At 32.7% G+C, this 20,673-nt stretch overlaps 1 long non-coding RNA gene across 1 annotated transcript; it reads left to right on the forward strand.

Moving 5' to 3' along the window:
- The first annotated feature begins 9,243 nt into the window (after positions 1–9,243).
- Positions 9,244–15,183, forward strand: LOC143047528 (uncharacterized). Its single transcript, XR_012969593.1, has 2 exons — positions 9,244–9,378; positions 14,659–15,183. It is a non-coding gene; the product is annotated as an uncharacterized LOC143047528 (long non-coding RNA).
- Positions 15,184–20,673: the final 5,490 nt, after the last annotated feature.

Genomic DNA, 20,673 nt, shown 5'->3' on the forward strand with positions numbered 1-20,673 from the left:
CAATAATTATTCAAAGTAATGAGTACCGTAAGCACGGATAATGGCCCTATCAGTTACAAAAACGATGCATTGTGTGTGACAAACTTTTGGAGACATATTAAGGTTTGATCGCATGCAGACGTGGATCATTTCAAGGTTAACGTAACCAGAACTGATGAATTCTTACAGTTCTAAAATTTGAAACAAAATTTAATGGCTCATTGTTGAGGGTTTGGATGGGGTTAAATGATTAAAGAATAATGCCCTTTAAAATGAAGATTAGAGAATTACGTGCAACAAAACGAAGATTAGAGAAAAAAGGGGTTAATTTTTTAGAAGATTAGAGAAAAAAAGGGGTGAAAATTAAATGTTTACAGAATAACAGACCCCCATCCAGACCCTCATTGTTACCTCTTTGATACTAAAATCGATCGAATTCGCAAATGTTTCTTTTTATCAGATATGTTTCCCAAGAACATCTTGCGTTCCTGAAAATACTTGTTGGTTATTGAACAGTCCATATTGTTTTGTTTTTCATGATACAATTATATAATCAAATATGAACTCGATGATGCTCTATTACAAGTAATTCTGCTTGAGAAATTGATTACTATAAAAAGATCTTAAAATTGTTTACAGGAAAAAACAAAATGGCAGGGTTTCAGATTACATCTGTATTGGTAACTAATTTAAAATACAAGTCAAACTTACTGGAATGGATCAATGCATATTCTTGTAATATTGTTTAGACAACAAATAAACACTTTTGGTGAAATTTTTATCTGCGATTTTGTGCGTCATTATAAACATGTTCGTCTAAGTGTAGATAGTATTTGTTATATCTTAGATAGCACTGAATTTTCTCCTTTTGTGGAGATTTTACTAGGATTTAGTCTCATAATTCCACATACTAGTAAGTGTTTTATATAATAGTGAAAAAATGTCGAATCACAAAGTACTAGACAATATAATGGATACCGTGTTAGAACGGAGAGGATCAAAATCTGTAGCAAAATCAGACTGGAAAAAGTCTGGTAAAAACTCAAGAGCAAGAGGGACAGGAAGCAAACTGAGTATCCATGCGCAGACAAGAGAAAGGTCAATGTCGTCTGACCTAGATAGTATGGATATGCTGAGGTCAATCAAGCGTGGAGTTAAGTACGAAAATACTTTCCGTCTAGAACCAAAGGATGACGAATTATTCTCATGTTCTAAGATGGAAAAAGCAATGCAAGAGATTATGGAAGAAGTAATCGGCGACGCACCTTACGACTCCGTCACGTGCAATACTCTAGTTCATACCGTATCCAATCAGATCAAAGATAGAGCCAAAATATTCCCATGGAAACGGTATAGGTTTATAGTTCATGTTATCTTAGGACAGAACACGAATACATCAATAAAGGTTGGCAGCAGATGTATATGGGATGAACATCGTGACACTTTTGCTACTGCTTCATATGAGAACAAAACAATATTTGCCATGGCAACATGCTTTGCAGTGTATTTGGATTGAGCATTTTATTTTTTTCCATGTGTTACTTTGACAAAAAATGGCACCGCGACTTGAATTTGCCGTTTATTTGGATTGATTATTTCAGATGTTCCCTCGTGTTATACCTTTGACAAAAAATAGTACCTCGACTGTAGACTATGGTAGCATCAGAGACATACCGGACAGTGCGGTATTCGTTCACATGTCTCTGATTGTATTAATAAATATGTAAAAAACAGAGATGTATCGAATTTTCTTTAAATAGGAGAATTTAATCATCGTTTTAAAAAGTGTACGGGGTCTTGAATGATGTTTACATCAGATTGATAGACCATTTTTGTAACAATTGCTTAAAACAAAACTAAAACTGAAGAAAGAGAGAAAAAAATGCCGAAACAAGACGACCCGTACGCTTAACGTTATTGGAAAACTGAACACATTATACATGTATGTTTTGATACATGTAAATATAATGTTATTGTTATGAGCTTAGAACTGTCATAAGCATACTTTATAAAGTTATAAAATGAATACACAATTGTGTGGTGTTGAAGTGACCCCACACATCTAAGACTGAGAGTTACATTCGATATTGGTCAGTCAAAATGAATCACAAATTTGTTATTAATGAGGGGGGATAGGATCTTTATTTGGACTCCGGGATCGGGTGTTTTTAAGCTCGGGATTTCGGGATCCGGGAATCCTTTTTTTTTCGGATTTCGGGATGTCGGGATTCGCCTTATCTAAATTCGGGACATCGGGATTTCGTTTTTTTAAGTCCGGGATTTCGGGATCAAGACCCCTTCTATTCCCCCTCATTAATAGATTTATTTAATTAATTTTTTTTTATAGTCGGTTAAAAAATAAAAGTGTCAACAAAAGGGATGAATATGCAGGCTCAAATATATGCCACTGAACTAACAATCAAACAAATATTCAGATTATCCATTACATTTAAAAAGACATAAATTTGTCTTCTCAGTTCGTTTTTTAGATTATTTGCAAATCGACAGTTGGCAAACAGATTAGAGAATTGTATGTTGTTAAATTATACTAAACATTGCAGCTTTGAATATGTTTTTAAAAATTTCATACGAAAATGGTGGGTGACTGAACCATTCTCTTCAACCGTTCAGAAATTTCAATTTGAATGTTCTATACCTTTATAAAACATTATTTTAAAATTCCTTCTAACTGTTTATATTACACATGTATTCAAATAAGACAAATCTAAATAAAAAACCGAACTCTAATCGCTACTGTATTCTGATATGCCGCGTACGCTGCGCCACGCGACATATCAGAAAACGGGAACGATGAGAGAGATTGAAATAAGACGTTCACGAGATCTGTTCTTGGACGTTTAGCAGTATCATTGTTGTTATAGTCATTATTAGACCTTTACTTTTATTATAGTACTTTTGAATGTGTGGTCAACATTTTATCAGTAATCTCATATTCATAATACTGACATTTAAAGCGTAACTTTCGGACATTTAAAATCATATGTCAATTGTCAAAGTAATGGCCTTATATTTGACCTTGCCACGACTTTCTATATACAGTCAGTTCTTCACTGAAATAACCGTCTACTTACTACTTAAAATAATCAGTCTGCTGACTTATGCACTTATGCCATACAACACAATCTTATGTCAATGACCAAAGTAATGGCCTTATATTGCGACCTTGACACGGCTTGCTATATATAGATACTATAGATACAGTTAGTTCTTCACTGAAATAGCACACTCTACTACTCTACTACTCTGACTTATGTCATATAACATAATCATTTGCAATTCACAGTTACTGACTATCATCTGCGTATAAACCAATCAAACCAAATCACTACCAAATCACTACACCAACTTGATGCAACCAATATAATTTAAAAACACTCTCATGGTGTTCTTGATAAAAGGTTCTTCATTTTATGTCATTTTTCTGTATTCCTTATGCTATGTTCTGTTCTGTTCATTATCCTCTATTCTATATATGCTATGTTCTGTTCTGTTCATTATCCTCTATTCTATATATGCTATGTTCTGTTCTGTTCATTATCCTCTATTCTATATATGCTATGTTCTGTTCTGTTCATTATCCTCTATTCTATATATGCTATGTTCTGTTCTGTTCATTATCCTCTATTCTATATATGCTATGTTCTGTTCTGTTCATTATCCTCTATTCTATATATGCTATGTTCTGTTCTGTTCATTATCCTCTATTCTATATATGCTATTCCCTTTATTCTTTATTTTGTGATCCCGTTTTTATTTAGTATTGACTCAATATTCTCTATTCTTTAGACCCCATTCAGACCCTCTTTTATGGTCATGAAATTTCCTATTCCAATGGCAGATCAAGGGAGGGGGGAGGGGGTCTTGGGTTGAGAATTTATTTTGACGATCCATGCATTTGAATGGGGATATACCCCCCCCCTTTATCTTGGGTTTGGAACCCCCTTACAAAATGGCTGGATCCGCACAAAAAAAAGCTTTTTTCTTTTTACTCATTCTTATCATTTGAACGAATAAGGAAAAGTACATCATTGTTTGATCTAAATAATCTGCTTTCAATGGTATATTTATACAATGTTTAACGACGTCATCCGTTATAGTCCTTAGACGTATTTTGTTATTATACCCGAGGACAATACTGCATTTAACCTGTCAATAATATTTGAGGCATGAAATAAAACTTAATTAATAATAACTACGGAATAGAGGAATCTCAAATCAAAAGTTCGAAGCAGGGGGTAAAAATCAATTTCACTATAGAGACGAATTTCACTATAGAGACTATGATCATTGTTATTTGAATACATTCAGAATTCATTAATATAGACACAGTATTACAAAACAATTTTAAAAATCTAATTTACCTAAAATAGAAATAATTAATAGGCATAATTGGTCAATGATTTTAATGTTTTAATGAATTTTGGTCTAGATGAATTTCCTCGAGATACAAAAATAGTCATATTCATAAAATTGAGAATGGGAATGGGGAATGTGTCAAAGAGACAACAACCAGACCAAAGAGCAGAAAACAGCCGAAGTCCACCAATAGGTCTTCAATACACCAAGAAAATCCCACACCGGAGGCATGCTTCACCTGGCCCCTTAACAAAAATAACCACAAAAATATGTACTAGAGAAGTGATAATGAACATCATACTAAAATCCGAAATCAAAGAAACTAAAATTAAGAAATCATACTAACAAAGGCCAGAGATTCCTGACTTGGGACAGACGCAAAAATGCGTCATGTATGGATTCGATGAAACAACTATGTAAGGATAATTAAGATGTGTTTTATCAAGAATTAGGGATTACATATTTTTTATCCAGATGGCAGAATTAGTTTACTGATATAAACCCCAAAATAGGATTTTGTTCACTAACAATTAATATGTGTTAATGTACACATACACGCCCTGCCTGATCTTTATGTCGTAAGAGGCTCGGGGCCCGAGTCCCCTTTTCAGGGAAAAATGGTTGATTATATAGGGATTCACTGGAGCATGACTGGGGCGAGACCTCTCTTAGACAGTCAGTAGGCCACGTCTTATGAAAAATTCTTGATCCGCCACTGTTGTTGCATATACATGCATTTCTTCGATTATTTGTGTTAAGATATCACTGTCTGGTACGGAAGCGTATTAGGGACATAGAAAAAATAAAATTGGCAGTGAACTTTTTTTTCAAAGTCGAAATTTTGACTTTTCAAATCTCGAAATTTTGACTTTAACTTGAAATTTTGACTTTTCAAATCCCGAAATTTTGACATAAACTTGAAATTTTGACTTTCAAAAATCTTGAAATTTCGACTTTTTGAATAGTCGAAATATTGACCTTTTTGAAACTCGAAATTTCGACTTACAAAAAGTCGAAATTTTCGCTTTAAACTCGAAATTTCGACTTTTTTAAACTCAAAATTTCGACTTTTATAAAACTCAAAATTTCGACTTTTTGAAAAGTCGAAATATTGAATTTTTTTGAAACTTGAAATTTCGACTTACAAAAAGTCGAAATTTTCGCTTTAAACTCGAAATTTCGACTTTTTTAAACTCAAAATTTCGACTTTAATAAAACTCAAAATTTCGACTTATTTTAAACTCGAAATTTCAACTTATTTTAAATTCAAAATTTCGACTTTTTGTAAACTCAAAATTTCGACTTTTTTAAAACTCGAAATTTTGACTTATTTTAAACTCGAAATTTCGACTTTTTGTAAACTCAAAATTTTAATTTTTTTTTCACAATCGAAATTTCGACTTTGATCTCTTTTAAAACTTTGATGTTAGTATTCAAACACAGTTATCACAATTTTAGAAGGAGTAGACATGGACGCAAATTATCAAAGCGTCATCAACACATTTTGGCAATTTATATTTTGAAATAGGTTCTGTTCCATGTTTTAGTTCCCTCGACACTGTCATAGAATCGTCATATCTGAGAACATATAGCATCGCAGTTTCAAAGGCCTGTTTTGTTTCCCAATAGCAAGTCACTGACTTTGCCTTGTTTAAACAATGGTAAATCAAGTAGCCAAAAAATGCCATGCATATTCAGGACGACAAATGAGCTGCTCGGTTTTCTAGTTTTGAATTTTGAAATAAATAAATGGTTCTTTTTTCTGGAATATTGATTAAACTCTACAAGTTGACATTCTTATGACACAACTATTAACCCTTGTCTTCATATATCAGACTGTTGAATAAAAGTATGTCGTAACATGGGTGTATCGGAATAACGGGGTTGTCTTGATACACATATCGGAAGTCCAGATTTGAAATATGTATTTGAACGTGAAACATATTTTATTTATTCTTCGGCAAGAGCAAGATTTTCTATCTAAAATAACCTCTTTAAAATGGTTTAGTTTATTAAAATGTGCTTATTAAGTTTATGATGTATATGGCTCTCCGCTTGCTGATATAAATGACTGTGAATGTGGTAATCGTAAACGTATAAATACTTAAGGAAAATTCGAAATTTTGTGTTTAAAACAAGTCGAAATTTTGAGTTTAAAACAAGTCGAAATTTTGAGTTTAAAACAAGTCGAAATTTTGAGATAAAAAGAAGTCGAAATTTCGAGTTTAGAAAAAACCGAAATTTCCAGTTTTAAAAAAGTCGAAATTTTGAGTTTAAGTCGAAATTTCGACTTTTTATAAAGGTAAAATTTCGAATTCTAAAAAAGTCAAAATTTCGACTCTTTGAAAAGTCGAAATTTCAAGATTTGAGAAAGTCAAAATTTCAAGATAAGAAAAGTTAAAATTTCGAGTTAAAGTCGAAATTTTAAGATTTGAAATGTCAAAATTTCGACTTTGAAAAAAAAGTTCACTACTACTTTTATTTTTTCTATGTCCCTAATACGCTTCCGTAGTCTGGTTCAATGGTCCAATCGTATGACAGAAGCAGCATGATGTTGCAGTTTCGACAGTGGTAGATTAAAGGCCGTGTACTAGTGGTTGTCGCAACACATCCATTTTTCTTTAAGCTACTTTAATAACGTAAAATATTAATAAAATGATGATCGATAAAAAAGGATAAACTCTCTAAGCTCCTAGATCCCTTCTGTCAAAATTTGAAGTTATTAGATTCACCCCTGTTGAACACCTATTAAATACGTGTCGATTCATCAAACTGATCTGGCTACATCACGTGACAGTATTGAAGAAGTATGATATTATTTATAAAAGAGAGACGAAGATACCAGAGGGACATTCAAAAGCAAAAGTCGAGAAAGCAAACTGACAACGCAATTGTTTAAAAAAGAAACAGACAAACAGAAGAACATAAAACACAACATACAAAATTAAATACTAAGCAACACGAATCCCGCCAAAACGGGAGGTGATCTCAGCTAGGCGTTCCGGAAGGGTAGACAGATCCTGCTCCATATGGGGCACCATCCGGTGTTGCTCATGTCAGTACAAACCTGGAAATAAGTCTAAATGCATCAGTGCATAGAAAACTGGAAGAAAAGAGAGAAGACCTTGGTATCATTTTTTGTGCAATGATAAGAGACCTTAGTCTGCAATAAGTTCAAAGTATTTGTTTCAGGCATGCATGCAGCTTCAAGCGAACCATTACACACTATAAACGGAAATGTGCATTATTGAACCATTTAATCAACAAAACCCACATATTTATGAAACTTTAATACAAATGTAGTTGAATGACGTATTGCAATGAAAAAAAAGCAGAAAAAGTCGTGTTTATTAATTACTAGCCAATTCAGAAAATAACAATTGTCATTGTACACACAAGAAAAAAATCTATATTCTTATAATTATCTCTTTACCTGAGTAGAAAATGAGATTTAACAGTAAGAAACAATCTGTAAAATAAGATAATGTATACATTTCAACTAAGTCAATATAATTAAGGCTGTCATTCATAAATACTTCATAAAACCCATTTGTATCGTCAAATAGAAGGCTGTGATCACGAATTGAGGATCAGAATCGATGATTGTACGCCAGCTTTTCCATAGGATATTTATCGGGTAGAATTCTCAGTAATCCACAGATATTTATAACGTAGGTACGGTGAATGGATGGATTTAATCAATGTTTGACACGCTTTTAGATAAAATTATCTAATTGTGAAGTTCATTCTGGTTTCCGTTATAAAGTGAATATTGACTAAGTATTTGTTTATTGCGGAAAAGCATGGCGATGGATTCTAGGAGGATACGGAGAACACACGGACATGGCGGTGGTCATATACCTGGGCATGGACAGAACCTGACTGTGCCGGGCAGGCTTACAAAAGCCCATGGGCATACTTTAAGGGATCACAAAGGAAACGATAGTAAATCTGAAAGCTCTGATCATGACAGAGGGAAATATTTTCATGAACATGTCAGACTTGAAAATACATTCCAACTGAATCCATGTGAGGATTATAAGTTTTCTAGCAAACAGATGGAAAGAGCAATGAAAGAAATATTAGACAAACAGTTAACCGAGACGGACTATAACGGGAAAATATGCCCGACAGTTGCCGCAAACTTGTCATCCTTAATAAAAGAACGAGCTAAGGAGTTTCCATGGAAACGGTACAGATATGTTGTACAAGTTGTAGTTGGAGAGAATTCTGAGCAAGCAGTACAGATAGGTAGCCGCTGTATATGGGATGAAAAGAACGATAATTTTGCATGTGTTACTTTTAAAAATAAAACTGTGTTTGCCGTAGCTGCATGTTATGGGATTTATTTAGAATGATTTCATTTCGGAACATTTGTTAATTTGTTATTATTAGTAATAAAGGATTCTACGGGATTTAAAAGTTTGCAGTATTTTCAGTTTCTATGGAAACGGTTTGTTTATATTTTCTGTAACGAAACTCTTATCAAATATACACAGTTTCATGTTTCAGATCTTTAATTTAATTTTAAATTCTTATTCAAGATGGTGAAAACGTACGTTTTTCTTTTCTTTTGATTTTATTCAACCTTTCAAACAGCAAGCAGAAATAGGGAATACAGGACATATAATCCCCCTCCCCCGAAAAGCCAAACGTTGCATCCTCAAGGTCTTATTTTAAGAACATATTGCAGAGAACATGTATGACGCACAAATGTATTATATGTGTGTATGTGTGGAAAGAACCTTTTCAATGGTTGTTTTTATCATGTGTCTTTGATTTTTGTTAATTTGTTATTTTGGTTTTAATAGAATATCTTTTAAATTCTCTGTAAAATTCATTTCCAACTCAGTAGCGGATCCACCGGTAGCGGATCCCGGGGGGGGGGGGGGGCTAGGTAATTTTAACGATCAATGCTTTTGAATGGGGACATATGATTGGAATCCACTTTTAGAATGGCTGGATCCGCCCCTGCAACTGTTCTAGACCCCGGGCGATTTCGGGCCTGACAGATAGAATATAGTGACTATACACCTGATTTTGTTGAATATTGTATTCTGAACGTCTTCGATTATTTGTCAGTTTCATTTGGTAGTTAGCTAGTTGACTTCAAGCAATTTTACAATTATACTTTAATTCGGACGAAAAACTTCAGATTTAAAATTCATTCATTTTATGTCTAGAGTAGTTGGCAGATACAGAGTGAGACGAGTAGACCAATTAATGAAAGTTAATTGTTAGTACTTAAAATCGATGACTGAATCTAGGAACAATTTAAATTTAAAATGTATTTATCTTTTTGTAAACAATTTAAATAACGTTTTTAATGTTGATACAAATAATTGATTTAAATCATCAGTTTTATGGTATTAATATAATATATTGAGCGAGTGAAAGAATTTTTCCCATGCAAATATAAATCTTTGTTTCGCATGGTCTATAAAACAATATAAATTCAATTCATGAAATAGATAATTATATGCAGATTTATTTAAATTGTTCATAGATTGCATGTACAAATATACGAAACCGTGTTACTTTATTATTGTTTGATGTGTCCATGGCAAATTTTAAACATAACAGATACAAAGAGAAAATTAAAGAATTCATGGTAAATAATTGTCGTAATGAAATTTATATTGCCCTTTTGTAGTGTTGTCTTTGTTTTCTTTGATAAATTTTATGGATTTTTGAAATTACAGATACCTTTGAACCGCAAGGAACAATATGATTTATAAACCCAATGTTTTGTTTTACAATTGCCTTTGTCTATGGTGTTGTTAATATATAATAGAACTAACATTTAAACGAATTTTTAAGTGGGTTTCTTAAAGACTGTTCAAGTTGTTGTTTCTTTTCATTATTAAGTAATACAAATAAAAGTTGATTTAATTAAAAATATACAACTGTCATTCACCATGTTCACGGTAGGGGAAAAGCATGTATACCTACAATGTATATAAAAAAATATATAAGTTGTTGAATGCTTTAATTCAAATTAAAATTGAGAATGGATATTGGGAATATGTCAAAGAGACAACAACCCGCGACCAAAGAGCATAGAATAGCCGAAGGCCACCAATTCTTTGCACTTTTTTTGCTGCGTTCTAAATCTTTTATCCAAAGAAATGAAACATGAAATAAACTTTGTATTTAACATTATTGACATGTTTTTATTTCTTTGAACTAAAATTCGTCTGACAGTTAAAATCTTCATATATAATGAATCTTTTATACAAGACAAACGTTGGTATTACATGTATGTTTGTGTTATGAACTTCTTGCCTAGTAGTTAAATTATTTCTATTGATATGACAAGTTTTCATATGCATGCAGATTGACAAATGAATTAAGTTTACTGTACATATTCAAGTTATTCTATAATATAAATGATAATACAAAAACCATGTTGAAAAAATGAATCAATTTGCTTAGCGATGGAAAAATGTAAGTGTGATAAAAGGCAAACAGTATAATATGCATTTTCACCTCCTGTGGTTACGTGTAAAAAAATGACATAAGGGAGCTACCATTTGATTTTTATGGGGGGGGGGGGGGGGGGTGAAATTTGAAAAAAATAGGCAGGACAGGAGTTTTGAGTAAAAGAAAAAGGCAGGATGAGACACTTGCAAAAAAAAAAAGTCAGGACGACAATTTAGGTAAAAAAAAGTCAGGATAAACTAAAAACAAAAAAAGGCAGGACCAAACAGAGTGAAAAATAAAAATGCAGGACAGAGATTACAGCTAAAAAAAAAATGCAGGACAAAATTTTTCATCCTAGCCCCCCCCCCCCCCTAAAAATCAAATGGTAGCTCCCTGACAGAGGATCGCAATAAGGATAGGGGCACTGAGTCCCTTTGACGACAAACATATTCCGTACATTTATGTCTATACTATTTAAAAGTAGATATAAGAAGATGTGGTATAAGTGCCAATGAAACAACTCTCCATCCAAGTCCCAATTTGTAAAAGTAAACCATTATAGGTCAAAGTACGGTCTTCAACACGGAGCCTCGGCTCGCACCGAACAGCAAAGCTATAAAGGGCCCCAAGTGTATATTAACTGTATATTTATGTCTATATTCTATTTGGATGTCTTACAAATTTTAAAATTTTAAAGTATTTTTATTAACAGTAATAAATCGTTTTCAAAAGTTATATAATTTTAACTGCTGGTATTTTTGTATCATAAAAATTGGAACTGAAGGTTTTTTCCTTCTTGAGAGAGTTATGTAAGATCATATAATCCTCTTGATTTTATGATTTTTTTTGTGTATGTTTTATGCAGCGACTCCGTCATCTCGAACCTCGAACCTCTTATACATTGCAAACTTAATTATATAAAAAAGAAGACTCATAAAAAAGTATAAACACCGTTTTAATTTGATTTGACTTCCGAATTGGTCTCCTATTTTAGATGAAAAATTACTTGATAGTTTTAACAATCAGTTAAAAGAACAATGATATACTTGTATTCATCGGCTTATCAAATAACAAACATTGATATCTTAACCTTCTACCCTTACACCGAAAATTGATTTTTTTCGCATAGTGATGATTCAGCAATACAAAATTTTCTGAATCTTTATCAAAGCAACCCAAGCAATGTTTGTCACGCGATTGCGTTTCTGTTTTTTACTTTGCTTTTGTGAGTCCCAAACAACTTTTCCAAGAATTTACAATTTCTAAATCACTTCTTTTCTTGCTACTATTATATATCCTTTTTGTCAACTCTTTTTGTTGAGGAGATCGGCGTACCCGAAGAAGATCATCGAACTTCAAAGGACAAGAGTCCACACATTGAAATGTCTCGCCTTCTTTACTTACCTTTGATATTATGTTGATATTCCTTAATATAAAGCTTTACTACAACTACCACATAAACTTAATATGATCCAAGAAAATTAGGTCAAGGTCATACATACAAAACGAGAAATACATGTGCACCTTACCAGCATTTAATACAATAAATGTACTTGACCTATTGCTTATATTTTGTAAGAATCAAACTTTACCAAGAAAACTAAACATTGACCAATGAACAATGAAAATGAGATCAAGGTCAGATGAACCATGCCAGGCAAACATGCACCGCTTGCAATCCTGCTATTCAACACATATAGTTGACCTTTTGCTCATAGTTTAAGAAAACCAACTAAAACATAATACTTAATACTGAGCAATGAATCGTAAAAATGAGGTGAAGGTCAAATAAACCTGTGAGACTGACATGAACATCATAAAATATTTTCATACACCAAATATAGTTGACCAATTGCATAATGTATTAGAAAAAAAACCCACCAAAAACTCAAAAACTTAACTATAACCTCTGAACCATGAAAATGATGCCAAGGTCAGATGACACCTATCAGTTGGACATGTACAAATTACAATCATTCCATAAACCAAATAAAGTTGACCTATATTGCTAACAGTAATAAGAAAAACAGATCAAAACACAAAAAACTGAACTATAACCACAGAACCATGAAAATGAGGTCAAGGTCAGACGACATCTGCCAGTTGAACATGTACACCTTACAATCCTTTCATTCACCAAATATACTAGACCTATTGCTTATATTATCTGAGTTTTGAACTTGACCACTAAAATTTAACCTTGTTCACTGATATGAGGTCGATGTCAAGTAAAAACTGTCTGACAGGCACTAGGTACGAACATACGAATTATAGTTATCCTATTACTCATAATAAGAGAGAAATTAACATTACAAAAAATCGGAACTTTTTTCAGTAGTTACTGAACCATGAAAAGGAGGTCAAGGACAATGGACATGGGACAGACGGAAACTTCATAACATTAGAAATCTATATACAAAGTATAAAACATCCAGGTCTTCCACCATCTAAAATATAAAGCTTTTTTAAAAGAAGTTCACTAACTCCGTCGCTGGATCACTATCCCTATGTCAATCTTTCTGCGACAAAAGTTGTAAATAACATTTTTTGTTGGTTTTGGGTCAATCCAAGGTAAAATGCCACTTATTATGACATTGGTCTACACATTCCCAATTTTGTTTTTCATTTCAATATTACTTTTTTTTACAATGCTTGAATGACAATAAGGCACTGTGGCACCGTTAAAGTCCACAATTCCTCTAAAGTCCACAACACCGCTAAAGTCCACAACAAATCTCCTTGATAATAAACAAAAAATGTATTGACTTTAACGGTGCTTTTTTGAGGACTTTAGAGGAACTTGTTATTGTAGACTATAACGGTGTTTTCTTGTGGACTTTAGCGGAGGTCATTTTGTGGACTTTAGCGGAAAGTTTTTGGACTTTAGCGGCGTTGTGGACTTTAGCGGAGATTTCTTATGGACTTTAGCGGTGTTGTGGACTTTAGAGGAATTTTGGACTTTAACGGTGCCACAAGGCACATTCCAGTCCATAAGGCAAATTACTTTGCTTTATAAATATAAACACTGTTGAGATTGTTTGTTTAATTTTAGATTGTTTTAATCAAGTAGTCAGCCGAGAACCAGCTTACATGCACGCTTCGTCGGTAACGTCAGGCCTCACGGTCATAAAACTTTCGAGCATGATTTTTGTACTCAGACTCGAAAATCAACCAATCAAATTGCTGGATTTCATGTTTCGAGCATGATTTTTGTGCTCAGAGCAAAGATTTATGCCTTCAAGGCCTGATTTGTGTTCGCAGCAACTTTATAGTGCCAGTAAAAAGTACATCAACAATGCAGTTAGTTAAATTAGGTACAGACATTTGACTTTATTAAAAGCAATTAAAAATCGATTTTAATTATTCCAACAGTTAAATCAATTTCACGAACAAGAAGAACTTTCGCTTCAAAATAAATGGCACAAAATATAATTAATAAAAATGTAAATAATTTCAATAAGCACTGAAAATAATGATTCCATTATAACTAAGGATAATTGCAACTTGGCAGTGATAACAAAACATAATATGCATTTTATTGAAAATTAATCGAGACTGTGGATCTTCTCACTATTAATAATACAATTGAATTAAATGCAGACATTAGTCAATGATACATCCGCCATTATAATTTAAGTATTTATAGCATTGAACAAGATTTAATTCACTATAAGCAATTGTGTTCATTCAACTGTCATGCATTGGTTGTCAAGCAAGTTTAATTAAACAATAGAAAAATCAAAGTCATTTTAGAAAATCTTTAATTCGATTCACTGGTTCCATTAATTCAAAACTTGCAAATTCATTTTTGACTTGATATACCATTCTGTAATATTCTTGTTAAGAGACATTGTAAATAGAAATTTGTGGATTTTACAGCGAAAGCAATGGATAAAGCATATCTACAGAGACCAACAGCTAGAGCAGCTCAGCTTCGTGCTGCCACCAAAAGTCAAACACCGTCAGGACGTCGAGACGATGAAAGCAACTGTCGATCTGAAACTACAGACGAACTTAATAAATTCAAGTGGGAAAATACATACAAAATGGATCCTGACAATTTACTCTCGGAAAATACAATTCAAGGCACTATGCGACAGGCAATTAAAGAACTCATTGCCGGTGAAGACGACGATTTTCTCGAGTCAGAGGGCAGGGGTCATTTGTGTGCGAAACTAACAGACGACATCAAGCACAGAATAAAAACGGAATATGCTAGTTCTAGGTACAGATTTATAATTCATGTAACTATTGTTCAAGATTTTGCAACTTTTTCCATCGGAAGTAGATGTTTATGGAACGACAACACAGACAATCACATGACTGTTTCTATACCTTTTGGTGACAGTTATATTGTTTCAACTTGTTATGCTGTTTATTTTGAATAAGTGAATCATAAAACCACTATTGTGTTCTTATTTGGTAGTCATATTCTGAATACTATTCTGAAAAAAAGTAAAATCACAAATTTACTGAACTCCGATGAAAATTCAAACGGAAAGTCACTAATCAAATGGCAAAATCAAGTTGAAGAGCTCAAACACATCGAACGAATGGATACCAACTGTCATATTCCTGACTTGGTACAGGCATTTTCTTATGTATAAAATGGTGGATTGAACCTGGTTTTATAGCTAGCTAAACCTCTTACTAAAATGACAGTCATGTCAAATTCAATAGTATAGGTATAATAAGATAAGTTTTTGAAAGTTAGCTTCTTTTTATTTTATGAATGTATATATTTAACATTTATTTGAAAATTGATTATTCGACTATGACGATTGTCCCGATCGGTGTTTTGATTGTTTCCTTTCCTATAAGGGGACTTTCTGCATATGTATTGAAGGCTTGGAAAAAATCTAGAATATTTTCTAGTCTTGTGAGTTTTTATGGATTACTGGAGACTCCTTGGACTATGACGATACTTAAAGTTTGTCTGTAACTTAAGTTTTATTTTCAGTGGATGCGAATGGGAAAACTATACATCTTTAGACTCTTAGTTTTGGGTTCGTTCTGTTTTGTATATGAAATGTTTGGAAATTAACAACTAATTAATTTAGCATTACTTAAGTTAAAATGGACGAGAGAAGAATTGCTTTTCATTCAATTTTAACGGAACTTGATTACGTGTATCATCATGACAAACATTACAAACACAAATAGCTTAGATACTGTCTTGGTTCACATATACTACAAATGTCTCATAAAGACTTAAGAAATAATCCTTTTGAAAAACTTTTTTATATGCATATATACAAATACTTGAATGTGATTGGTTCGCTAAAATTTTTCCTTTTGATTTAATTTCGGTAGATCATGACTTTTTGTTGCTGAAACTAGTTTTTTTGGACATGTGTAAAATTTTCACCGTGATATATTCATACGCAATACATTTATGAATGGAATTCTGGGGTTCCAAGAAAGTTTAAAAATGAAAGAAAAAAATGGTTTCAGAATTATACTGATTAAGAGTTTATTGACGTAAAAACTGGACCACTGACTTTGACATAGAAGTCCTTCAGACTTTTGTTTATTTTGTAAGTAAAAGCGAGGCATGCAGACACAATTGGGAGGGATGGAAACGTTTGACAGTTTTATACATGTATATATATATATATATATATATATATATATATATATATATATAAAACTGTCAAACGTTTCATACATGTATAAAACAAGTCTAAATTGAAAACAACGTTCAAACCTATGATTGTGTTGGATAAAAACGTTTATACGTGTGCATGTAAAACAAATTACGAGGTAGAGGGGTCTAAATAAAGCACAAACAACATTTTCCAATAGATAAAAAAAGTTAAAAAGCATATTTTTACAAAACCCATTTGACTAACAGGTCGAACAAATGATGTTCTTAAACCCTGCTGACTGCCATTGACGATTGCCAAATAAATTGATCACAAGAGGTAAAAAAATGGATCTATATATTAATTTGATACCAAAGAGAAAACAATAAACTTGCAGGAAAGATGGTATACCACAAACATGAGGTGCAAAAATGTGTACGCCATATCCGGATTTCGACAATTAATGTCTCTTCAGTGATATGCTTTCGCGCATCAGAAAATAAAGTATTGAGAAAGGGGTAATGTGAATTTACTTTCGGCATTTCGTATAAATCGAGAGAGAAAAAAACATGACCACCGTTATGAAAACTGCATAAAAATGGAGTGGTAACTTCATTGATTAATAATTAACCAGTCAACAGAAGTTTTTCAAAGTTTTTCATCGAAGCATCTTCAGATGTATATGATGAATCAAAATCTCCAGTGTGCAACAGTGCTTTCAAAATGTGAGTTGGTCCATTTTGCACGTAATTGTATAATAGCTAAACTTGAATATTTATACGATGACCTTATTAACCTTTTTGTGGGGTAAAACATTTATTTCATTCAAAGACCGCGTGCAGGTTTTTTAAAATAAACATATTATATAACCGGATAAACTAAATAGATACTAAGTTACCAAATAGTTTGTAACATGTAATGTTATATACAATCGGCATGTTATTTGGTTAATAAATCTTTCATTTAAATGTGTCACTCTTCTTGTCAATATTAAAACATGCTTCATCAGCAGTTCATAAGATTAAAAGGATTAAGCCATTACCACGTTACCAAGCAAACAAAAAGTTTATGTCAGAAAAGACATGAATTATTTAGCTTAGTCGCTTAAGGTATGAACCCCCCTTTTTGTTCACAAACATACAATATTACAAAAAAACGTCTTTTATATTGCCACTTCAGATGTTTTCTGTTCATTCATGCATGGTCTATTGTCAAATACGATTTTTGATTATATTCTATTTAGTAACGAAACACAAACTAAATTCATTGGTTGACTTGTCACTGTTCTATCTCTTAAATCATTAAACTTTCACACTCAAAACAAAAGATTTAATTGCCTGTTAATCGTTAAGTACTTAGTACGTTTAACCCAAGTACATTATATGTGTGTATATCTTAACAAGACAAAATGGAAACGCGTCTCCCAAGACTTAGTAGATTTTCTAATTTAGTGAGAAACGTCATCAAGTCTCCTCACATCTTTAAGCGAGACGATGACAGCAGCCGAACTGAAACGAGCGAAGAACCTAAAATTCGTTATGAGAATACATATAGGATAGCACCAGATGACACTATCGCAACCAAAATTGTCAACAGTATCATGAACAATACAATACTGGAGGTGGTTTCCGGAGAGGAGGACGATTTCTTGGATAAAGAGGGGCGTGGTTTTCTCTGCACGCGACTGAGTGATGCTATCAGACAACGAATCAAAGCGGAGTATTTTAACAGTCGTTTTAGAATAATTGTACACGTAACTATTGTTCAAGAAAATGCTACAATTTCTGTTGGAAGTAGATGTCTATGGAATGATTCTACAGATACACATACATCGGTGACTGTACCATTCGGGGATAGTGTGGTCGTGGCAACTTGCTACATGTTATACTATGAATAAGACAACAACAATATCATAGCAGTTCGAAGACTAGTTCGTCTTATATGTTGCACATCATATAATAATATCATATATCGGTATCCATGAAAATTGATACCCACAAAAATAAAATAATCCACAGTACACAAAATTCTTAATATACGAATTTAAGATATATATTGAGTAAGTAAAGACGTGTTTTCTTTTATCATTTCTTTTCAGTATAGTTGTAAATTATAGATGCACACATTTGTATATAATAGCAAGCATCGAAAACATCCATATTTGTAATGGTCAAAACTGAATAAAGCCTCGTTTGGAGAGTAATTTATATCCGTATACTGAATGGGATATTTCAGTACTAGTATACATAAGCCTCGTAATGAATCTTATACTAAATATAAACTTATAAATCTTGGTGCTAGCAGTAGTTTGTTGATGACAATTTATCGACTGGAAATAAGATAATAAACGATTGTTAAAAACAATGTCCAGTAACCGAGTCCATTTGGATAGTTTTCCGATTTATTTTAAAGGCGTTTTAGATCGGGATTATGTTTGTATGAACGGCATAAGGGACATAACTCGGAAGAAATTCTGAATTCCGAGTACACAGTTATCGTCCTTTGACTTTCATTGTCTACACACAAATGTATTCCCTAGTGTGGACAGTGTATAACTTGCGTATATTTTCATAAGCTTTCCTAATTTATTTCTATATTTATTGTATGCGTGCAACTTTAAGTAAAGTGATAAAAATACATATTAAGAAAATTTGGGATGAATCATAGATACCAGGATTGAAATTTTATATTTGCACCAGACGCGCGTTTCGTCTACAAAAGACTCATCAGTGACGCTCGAATATAAAAATGTTAAAAAGGCCACAGTAATCCCATTGAAAGTTAAAATCTAGGTTGCGGATAAAGAATTTTGGATTTCTTTTTGTAACGGCATAATAGTCAGGCGAGATTGCTCAGACTTTTGACGACCAGACCGTGTATCAAACAACTAAAAATAGAATTAGCATGATCCGTATGAAAGGAGTAAAGACATCAAAAAGAAAATACAAAACGATAAGTTGAAAAAGACAGACACTGACAAAGAAAAACATACAAATCCGAAAGTCCACTAAATACAACATCTCAGTATAGTTTAGTTCTCCGGAAGGGTAAACAATTCCTGATTAACGAGCGACACCTGTAGATTTCCTCATGGCGATTAAAAATCCGTAGATCAGCTAGTTGTTTTCGAGTCATAAACGACACAAAGAGGATAAAATAGTAGCCTTAAATGTGCGGGCCATCTTTGACACTGATATTCCATAATTTTCAACCCAATCATGTTGGCGTCTGTTTAACTTTTGAAGAGCTGACCTCGACTTTACCATCAAGAACCAAATTGGTTCAATGGCTTCCTGGACAACAACAACCTTCCTTTAAGGAAATCATGATAAGATACATACAATTTAGAATATTTTACTCCATTAGAAGATATTGTTTGATTTTATTTTTGGATAGAAATGGTGAGTTCACGATAGGAAATATCAATTTTTCTTTTGTTGTAAATTTTACTTGCTTTACGAGGAGATGGCCTTACATGTTGTATGTAGCTCTAACGAGTCTTAGTACCTATATCTAATCCCCACCGTCCTTAGAGTGAAGAAGTTTCACATTAACTTAGAGGAGGGGTTTTCATTGCTGGTATTAAATATAGAAACTTTCATTTAAAGACAGACAAACCAATATAATAAAACATAATTTGTTATGACACGCCGCGATATGGATAAGAAATATAATATGATTGACTGATTGTTTGTTGCCTAACGTCCATTGGCAAATATTTCAGGGAAGATCCATAAGTTGGGAATATGATTTAAAACGGACCAAATATTATTTAGTGTGTATCGATAGACATGGAGTATACGTTCAGTTTCCTTGTGAATTATTATTATTATATTAACGAACAGGAGATACCAATATTTGTTCTATGACACCCACATGAAGCGTAAATATAAATCAAAGTAGGTATACCAACTTTATAAATTATACAACATCATAAAAATTTAAACGGTAGGACAGAGTTATTCTATATTTACTTACACTCGATTCACTTTTAATACTTGAACTTTTTTTAAAAAGGGAAGTGAAATCGAGTCAAGGGTGTAATATCAGTTTTAGTGATCAATGATTTCTTTTAAAGTGTAATTTTCTTATGTGAAATTGGCAATAATCATAAATCCATAGAATCGTGTATGAAGTTTACGATCGTACCCACAACTGTCACTTCTTCAAGGTTATCTTTTTAAGATTTGGGGTCAATTGTTGAATACCTATAAGACGCCAGTAAAAAATTACACTTCTTGAAATAGTCAGTAAACAAATAGTGATTGTGACATTTTTCTTCAGAAAAAAAATGTTTATAAATATTAGC

Source organism: Mytilus galloprovincialis, chromosome 10 (genome assembly GCF_965363235.1).
Source record: "Mytilus galloprovincialis chromosome 10, xbMytGall1.hap1.1, whole genome shotgun sequence".
Taxonomy (NCBI): Eukaryota; Metazoa; Mollusca; class Bivalvia; order Mytilida; family Mytilidae; genus Mytilus; species Mytilus galloprovincialis.